Source organism: Callithrix jacchus, chromosome 19 (assembly GCF_049354715.1).
Source record: "Callithrix jacchus isolate 240 chromosome 19, calJac240_pri, whole genome shotgun sequence".
Taxonomy (NCBI): Eukaryota; Metazoa; Chordata; class Mammalia; order Primates; family Cebidae; genus Callithrix; species Callithrix jacchus.
In genome coordinates this window covers 26,964,308-26,973,676 of record NC_133520.1, presented here as the reverse complement: position 1 = coordinate 26,973,676, position 9,369 = coordinate 26,964,308, and the positions used below count along the sequence as shown (strand labels likewise).

The following is a 9,369-nucleotide window of genomic DNA, read 5'->3' as shown; positions in this document are numbered from 1 at the left end:
GTTGTGTACACAGCATTCTATTGCAGCGGTGCATCTATTAAAGGCTGGTGGCAGAGCCCCTGTGGTTTGTATGGAGAGGGAAGAAAGGTGAGATGCCTCCTTGGTTTTAAAGCCCTAATATGTTAACATCTGCTCAATGAAGACTTTCTGGATTGCTTTAGAGATGTGGTCACTCCTGTCTTTGAGCTACCAAAGCAATTGTATTTCTCCTGTGATAGCTCATAGCTCTTTATTAAATTGTGATATCATCACTTGTGTTGCAATCTTTACAGCCTCCAAAATGCCTAGGTCAGTGCCTTGCACATAACAGGTGCACCAGGAGTGTTTCTTGATCTGAATACATAAGTCCTAATACAGACAGACTCTGAAAAATGGGAATGCTAATGAAACCTACCACATAGGGTTACTGTGAGGATAACGAAATGATCTATGTAAAGTGCTTTGTGCAGAACTTGGCACATAGACACTTACTTAACATTAGCTATCATTATTCGATTATTTATTGAATTGAAACAATAAATGATAATTTATTTATTTATTTGAGACAGAGTCTCACTCTGTCGCCCAGGCTGGAGTGTAATGGCGCGATCTTGGCTCACTGCAACCTCTGTCCCCCGGGTTCAAGCAATTCTGCCACAGCCTACCAAGTAGCTGGGATTACAGGTGCCTGCCATGCCCAGCTGATTTTTTTTGTATGTTTAGTAGAGATGAGGTTTTGCCATGCTGGCCAGGCTGCTCTCAAACTCCTGACCTCAGGTGATCTATCTGCCTTGGTCTCCCAAAGTGCTGGGATTATAGGCGTGAGCCACCTCACCTGGCTGAGAATATGTATATTTCATTTATCACATCAGATAAGTGTGAGGTGTCTAATGTGATAAATATGTCGACATCATAACAAGGTTTGAGGGAGACACAGCTCACACATGCTTGTAATACTCAACATACTTATGAACTACAAAATGAAAGAAGACAAAGAAAAGAAAGAAAGAGAAATAAATGAAGAAAGAAAGAAAAAGAAGAAAGAAAGAAGCCAGAAAGAAAGAAGAAAGAAAAAGAAAGAAAGAAAGAAAGAAGAAAGAAAGAAAAAGAAGAAAGAAAGAAAGAAGCCAGAAAGAAAGAAGAAAGAAAAAGAAAGAAAGAAAGAAAGAAGAAAGAAAGAAAAAGAAAGAAAGAAAGAAAGAAGAAAGAAAGAGAAAGAAAGAAAGAAAGAAAGAAAGAAAGAAGAAAGAAAGAAAGAAAGAAAGAAAGAAAGAAAGAAAGAAAGAAAGAAAGAAAGAAAGAAAGAGAAAGAAAGAAAGAAAGAAAGAGAAAGAAAATGGCTGGGCGTGGTGGCTCATGCCTTTAATCTCAGCACTGTGGGAAGCAGAGGGGAATGGATTATCTGAGGTCAGGAGTTCAAGACCAGCCTGATAAACATGGAGAAACCCCATCTCTACTAAAAATACAAAAAATTAGCTGGGCATGGTGTTGCACACCTGTAATCCCAGCTACTCGGGAGGCTGAGGCAGGAGAATCACTTGAACCTGGGAGGTGGAGGTTGTGGTGAGCTGAGATCACACCACTGCACTCCAGCCTAGGCAACAAGAACAAAACTCTGTCTCAAAAAAAAAGAAAAAAGAAAAGATTGTTATAAATGAGAATTTAAATATTTGCTTCTGACAATTGGTCATTTAGTTTTTGTGTTTTTTTTTTTTTTTTTTTTTTTAAGTTACAGTCTTGCTCTGTTGCCAGGCTGGAGTGCAGTGGTGTAATCTGGACTCACTGCAACCTCCACCTCCTGGGTTCAAGCGATTCTTCCGCCTCGGCCTCCCGAGTAGCTGGGACCACAGGCGCATGCCACCACGCCCAGCTAATTTTGTATTTTTAGTAGAGTTGGGGTTTCACCATGTTGGACAGGATGGTCTCGATCTCTTGACCTCGTGATCCGCCCACCTTGGCCTCCCAAAGTGCTGGGATTACAGGCATGAGCCACCCCACCCAGCCTTTTTTTTTTTTTTGACATGGGATCTTGCTCTGTCACCCAGGCTATAGTACAATGTCATGAACACAGCTCACTGAAGCCTCAACCCCCTGGGCTCAAGTGATCCTCTCCACTTCAGCCTCCTGAGTAGCTGGGATTACAGTCATGCACCACCATGCCCGGCTAATTTTTAAAAAGTTTTTTGTTGAGACAGGGTCCTGCTATATTGCCCAAACTGTTCTTTGACTTCTGGGCTCAAACGTTCCTCTGGCCTCAGCCTCCCAAAGTGCTGGGAGTACAGATGTGAGCCACCACACCTAGCCTGGTCTTTTGGCTTTTAACAATTATTATAAAACCTTTGGAATAAATTTTGGGTAGCAAAGTACTATATTTTTAATGTCCAGAGAAAACTGTTTTAAAATATTTCTTATTCGCTGATAACTGATATTGAATTAAAGACCAAAGTTGGATTGATTTGAAATAAACAGACTTCAAATATTTAGAATCCACAGAGGCCACAGTCAGATTAAGAATGGAGATAATTAGGCAGGGTGCCGTGGCTCGTTACTGTAATCCCAGCACTTTGGGAGGCTGAGGTGGGCAGATTGCTTGAATCTAGGAATTCAAGATCAGCCTGGTCAAAACCCTGTCTCTACAAGAAGTTGCAAAAATTAGATGTGCTTAGTGGTGCATGCCTACAGTCCCAGCTACTTTGGAGGCTGAGGTGGGAAGATTACCTGAGCCTGGGAGTTTGAGGCTGCAATGAGCCATAATCATGCCACTGAGTTCCAGCCTGGTGACAGAATGAGATCCCATCTCAAAAAAGAAAGAAAATAAAACAAGAATAAAGGTAAATAAGACCAACGTGTGGGTAAGGTGTGGTGGCTGATGCCTATCAGCTTGGGTAACAGGGAGGCTTCTGCCTCTACTTTAAGAAAACAGACTGGATGTGGTGGCTCACACCCGTAATTCCAGTACTTTGGGAGGCTGAAGCGGGTGGATGTCAAGGTCAGGAATTCGAGACCAGCCTGACCAACATGGGTGAAACCCCGTCTCTACTAAAAATACAAAAAAATTAGCTGGGTGTGGTAGCACGCGCTTGTAATCCCAGCTACTCAGGAGGCTTGAGGCAGGAGAACCGCTTCAACCCAAGAAGGGGAGGCTGCAGTGAGCCGAGATCACGCCACTGCACTCTAACCTGGGTGACAGAGTGAGACTCTGTCTCAAAAGAAAAACAAAAAACCCTTGTGTTTATCATTCAGGATTTACATGGAAAGATTGTGAAGAAACCATATTTTTCTACAGAAATTAGGTAATCTTTTTTTAATGCATAGAAGTTGCCCAATATGGGTGATATGTCTGAAACCATGAATGAATGGCATTTAGCAGGGAAAACAGAGGGCGAACAGGGATTTATGCCTTTGCGCTCTCTTTTACAACCATAATGTTGTTTTGCATTACTTCAAGTTGGCAAACTTTTTCTGTAAAGGACGGGATGGTAAATATTCTGGGCTTTGTGGTCAGGTGCCTCTGCTGTAACTACTCAGCTATGCCATTGCAGTGTGAAAGTAGCTATAGGCAATATGTAAATGAATGGCATGGCTGTGTTCTAGTAAAGCTTTATTTATAAAACTGGTTGTAATCAGCAGATCGATGGTCTGCAATATCAAAGGAAGTATCATCTTATACCCTTCATATTCTGATTTCATTCTCCTTTCTTTTCTTTTCTTTTTTTGAGACAGTCACCCAGGCTGGAGTGCAGTGGTGTGATCTTGGCTCACTGCAATCTCTGCCTCCCGGGTTCAAGTGATTCTTGTGCTTCAGCCTCCTGAGTATCTGGGATTACAGGCACCCACCACCAGGCCCCGCTCATTTCTGTATTTTTGGTAGAGACAGAAATTCTCCATGTTGGCCAGGCTGGCCTGGAACACCTGGCCTCAAGTGATCCGCCTGCCTCAGCCTTCCAAAGTGCTGGGGTTACAGGTATGAGTCACTGTAACCAGCTTCATTCTCCTATGTTTTCCTTTCCTTTTTGGGTCACAGTGTCTTGCTCTGTCACCCAGGCTAGAGTGCAGTGGCGGGATCTCTGCTCACTGCAACCTCCGCCTCCCGGGTTTAAGTGATTCTCCTGACTTAGCCTCTCGACTAGCTGGGATTACAGGCATGTGTCACCATGCCCAGCTAATTTTTTGTATTTTTTTGGTAGAGACAGGATTTTGCCACTTTGCCCAGGTTTGTCTCATACTCCTGGCCTCAAGCAGTCCACCAACCTCAGTCTCCCAAAATGCTGGGATTACAGGTGTGAGCCACTGTGCCCGGCCAGATGCTCCCATGTTTTCATTTTCCAAACATGTTACACTGGTTTCCCTTTCCACGCTTCTGCACTCTCTTCTTAGAAAGTATCCCTCCACTTTTTCCTACCTGTGATCTCTTACGCATCTGCCAAAAAAAAAAACAAAAGGAAACCCAAAACAGAAACAGAACCAAACCAATCCTCACGGTGAAGCCTTCTCAGATTTACTTCTAGGAAGAAGTTGTTGTTTTTTTGGCTTGTTTGTTGTTTACCCACAGAAACTCTATTATAGCACTTTTATTATTAGACACTTATATTATAGCACTTTCTTCCTGGTCCTGTAATTTTTAAATGTTTGTTGTTCTTTCCTTCTCCCCTTTCCAGCAGACAGCAAATCCCTGAAAATGGAACGGGTTCTATTGTATTTGTATTATTAGAGCTAGCACAGTGCCTGACACACAGTAGGGGTGTTAATAAATGCTTACTTAGAAAGATGATGCAGAAAGCATGCTCTAGAATGAGGCTGAGAGTACGAATCACTTGAGTTATGTGTATCTACACCATAACATTAAATTTAATTTATTTTAAAAGTAAAGTAATAACTTTGGAGAGGTTTTTAGTTTTTATGGCATCAAATAAGGAGCTTGGCCAGATTTTCTGTGTTCTGTTTATCTACATGTGTCAATACTAGTGTCAGCCATTTAGGTAGATTCTGGTTTTTTTTTTCCCCTGAGACAGAGTCTTGTTCTGTACCCCAGGCTGCAGTGCAGTGGCATGATCTCGGCTCACTGTAACTAGGTAGGTTCCATTTTTAAGAAACTAGTAATAATATAGAGAAGAAGCGGTATTTTCTCAGTCATTTGGGGCTGCTATAACAAAGTTCATAAACTGGGTGTCTTATAAACAATGGAAATTTATTTCTCACACTCTGGAGTCTCAAAGTCCTAGACCAGGATGTCAGCATGGTTGGTTGTAGACGGCTGTCTTACAATTGAATTGTCATCTGTCAGAAAGAAAGTAAGCTCGGGCTGGGCACGGTGGCTCACGCCTGTAATCCCAGCACTTTGGGAGGCTGAGGTGGGTGGATCACGAGGTCAAGAGATTGAGACCATCCTGGTCAACATGGTGAAACCCGTCTCTACTAAAAATACAAAAAATTAGCTGAGCATAGTGGCGTGTTGCCTGTAATCCCAGCTACTCAGGAGGCTGAGGCAGGAGAATTGCCTGAACCCAGGACACGAAGGTTGCAGTGAGCCTAGATTGCACCATTGCACTCCAGCCTGGGTAACAAGAGTGAAACTCCATCTCAAAAAAAAAGAAAGTAAGCTCACTGGCCATGTCTTTTAGGGGCACTAATCCCATTCATGAAGGCTCCACCCTCATGCCCTGATCAATTTCCAAAGGCTCCACCTTGTCCAAATACCATCACATTGGGAATTAGATTTCAACATATGAATTTTGGGAGGATACAAACATTCAGCTCCTAACATAGACAATGGCCACCTGTATTTGGCCTTACATACAACCTGCCATAGAATGCCATTCATGACAGATGAAATACTACCTTATTTTGCCTGTTTTCACCCTATATATAAGCAGAATCATACAATATGTTTATTTATTTATTTTTTTGAGATGGAGTCTGGCTCTGTTGCCCAGGCTAGAGTGATCCCAGCTCACTGCAACTTCCATCTCCAAGTTCAAGAGATTCTCCTGTCTCAGCCTTCTGAGTAGCTGGTATTATAGCCACCTGCCACCAAGTCCACGTAATTTTTTTTATTTTTGTTAGAGATGGGGTTTCACCATGTTGACCAGGCTGGTCCCGAACTCCTGACCTTAGGTGATCTGCCTGTCTTGGCTTCCCAAAGTGCTGGGATTACAGGCATGAGTCACAATGCCTGGCCATACTATATATATTTATTTGTGACTTTTGTCATTCAATATTATGTTATTGAGGTTTATCCATAATGAAACATGCAACTATTTTTTACTCATTTATTTTAGTATTTACCTAAAACCATTGAGGGCTGGGCGTAGTGGCTCATGCCTGTAATCCAAGCACTTTGGAGGCCAAGGCGGGCTGATCGCCTGAGGTTGGGAGTTCAAGACCAACCTGACCAACATGGTGAAACCCCGTCTTAAAATTAAAAGAAAAAGAAAAAAAAAACCATTGAATGGCATTCCACTGTAGGGTCACACCACACTCTTAAGGATCTGGGGCATTTTTAGGAGATGTGATAACTTTTCAGGTGGATGAGTCAGGGAGGAGGAAGGGTCTAAAGGATTTTTCTGATGATTGTGGTGCTATTGACTGAGATCAGGAGAGGATTAGTTCTCTCAGGAGGAGGATGAATTTAGCTTGAAGAGGGAGTGGTCCACTGATTAGGAATAGACCTTAGAATGATGGCCTGTTTTAAAGACTCAGCTGAGATTAGGGGTCCCAGTGTGGATGGAGCTGGGACTTTCTTTGAAGAACTGCATTTGGAAGTGTGCGGTGCAGGAGATGGGCGGGATGTGGGAGTGGAGACTTGCACACACCCAGCAGGCAGGCTGATGAAGGAAGTGCGGAGGACTGAGTGTAGGTTTCTCTTCATGGCCCAGGCCTGGAATCGTTTGTTGTTCATTGCTTTAGTCCACATCTGTGAGAGCTCTGCAGCAGGAGCTTACTGAACCCCGGCGACATCACAGCTCCATTCTCAGGTTTTAGGGACATTTGCGGGCGTTTATGCGTTCGTGATGGCCAAGGAAGGTATGCCAGCCACGAGAAAGTCTTGTTTTGGAGATCAGAATAGCTGTTTACTTGGCTCTTTGAGTTTCCTAAAAAGAAGAAAAGATCCCCCGAGACTATGCCAACAAATATTAACTGCTTATCAATTCCTTAAACTAGCAGTGTGACCTAAACCTAAGTACTGTCCTCCCAGCTGCAATCCAGAGAATCGTGGAAATGCCCACTCTCCCATGTTCCAGCTGGAATATACATGCTGAGTCTCATTCCCATTGGGAAATATCCAAAACTTTTGTGACAGGACTATGTTTTGAGCAATGCTGGTGATTTGTTTTTTGGAGCACAAAGCAAGCAATAAATCTGTCACCCTGAAAAAAATCAGGTTATGACCTAACGGAAGGAGCAAATTGTGACTTTAGGTAAAAAGGAGTGACCTACCAGGGAGGGTAATTTATCATGATAACAAAATTGCTGGTGCTCTCCCAGCCGACCAGGAAGAAGGGCTGCAGTAAGCAAATTCAAGAGAGGCGAGAGTCTGAATATTTTCAACTGATCAATATTCCCAGGGTTCACAAGCAGCCAAAACACTGTCATCGTTCAGAGTGAGTACATTGCTCACCTGATTGGTAAAAGGAAAAAATGGAGAGCTTTAATTATTCTCTTTAAAGAAATGTCATCACTCAAAAACAGGCATTCTTTGTAGGATGAAAACAAATATCTCCTGGAGATTTTAGTGAGAATTCTTGATTTTTTTTTTTTTTTTTTTAATTGTAGGGAAGCAGGAGATTATGTTACTTGGAATGCTTAAGGAAGTTGACTGTTGGGGCTTAACATCTTTTATCCACTCTTATGTTGGAACTGTCCCTCCTGGAGAGAAAAACCAAGTAAATAATATAGGAAATTATTAATAAAATAGAGGCCGTTTAAGACAACAGCCCTGTCTTCCCACATAAGTTGGATATCTTCCATCTGCCTTTCCGATCTGTATCCCTGCTCCATCCACTCTGCTCACTGCCCCCAGACCACTTCCCAGGACTCCCCTGTCTCCTGGCTTTTGGTTGGGTTTGGTCAACGGGCGGCCCCTGCTGGAGAGCAGAGGGAAGAGAGGTTGGGGCATTACTCCTCCGTCTCCCTCCCTGCAGAATGGCTGCAGGCTGACTTTGTCTCTCTTCTGAAGGTTGCACTTCCCGCAGCGTGATCTTTTCTGCACAGTCTTTTCTATCTCCAGATTCCAGTACATTTCTCTTTGCTTGACCCTTTAGTCCCTGGGGTGGTAGACGTGCTCCACCGTCACTATCTCAGGATACTGCCCTGACATGCTGCGTTTTCTGCTTAATCCTTGACTGATCCACGACATGAGTAGCACTTTCGATAGACCACAACATCATCATGGCCTTTCAGGGATTCTGAATAACTAGGATGCTTCAGTAGGCTTTCCTCTCCTTAAACAGTCACGGCAGATGATCAGCCATTACATGAAAAATATGACGTTTATGTTATGTGGAGGCAATATACCTCTATTTGCTCCTCAGTATTGAGAGCCACATGGTACACCCTAGCTTTGGATTATTATAGAACTATGACTTTTTTCTGTAGATTTTGCTGACAAGTACAAATGTGATAAATCCAATCCAGCTTCATGTCATCACTGCTTCCTAATAAAGTGGAAGGCTGGGTAAAGCACTCAGCTTCTGGGCATCAACACCCATTATCTCTCTCAGCCTCCACTGCCATATGGCCCTACTTATTTTCACTGCAACAGCCTACACATTCAGCCGTCCTCCCAACGAACTTGGCAGGCTCATCCCATTTCTCAGAAGAGATTTAATAGCAGTGGGTTCACATACAACGAAGACTTCATTACTTTTATTAGCTCTCCATGCTCTCTGCTTACTGGTGCACTGAGAGGTATTACTGAATAATCTATAGTTGTCAGTAATATAAATGTGCCCTCGCCTAGTACAGCTTTAATTCTACTTATTTTATTTTCTTATTAGGACATTTTAGAAGGATTTAGATGGATTTCCTTGTGCAGAGGAATTTGCTGCAGAGTAATGTTGATGTCCAACTTATGAATAAAGCAGGGACACCCAATTGTCACATGCCTGGGCACCTGATGGAATGCATTCGCAACATCAAGTGACATGCTGATTCCTGTTGCATTTCAGCTGTGGCAAACCTTTGGAAAGTGAAAGCCTTGTTTGCTACTCCTTTTGGTTATATTCTTGACCTTAAACAAGTTGCATTCTTCAAGTATCATTTTCTCACCTATAGTGTGTGTATATGCTTAAACTGTACCCTGAATATCTTTCTACAAAAATATTATAACCAAAACTACTGAATAATATTTTGTAAAATATTTGATTGCCTGTTATCTCTATATTAATTGAA

General features: G+C 42.6%; 1 non-coding gene across 1 annotated transcript; it reads right to left on the bottom strand.

Annotated features, from left to right (window-relative positions):
- Positions 1 to 863: 863 nt before the first annotated feature.
- Positions 864 to 964, bottom strand: LOC118149626 (small nucleolar RNA U13). Its single transcript, XR_004737192.1, has one exon. It is a non-coding gene; the product is annotated as a small nucleolar RNA U13 (small nucleolar RNA).
- Positions 965 to 9,369: the final 8,405 nt, after the last annotated feature.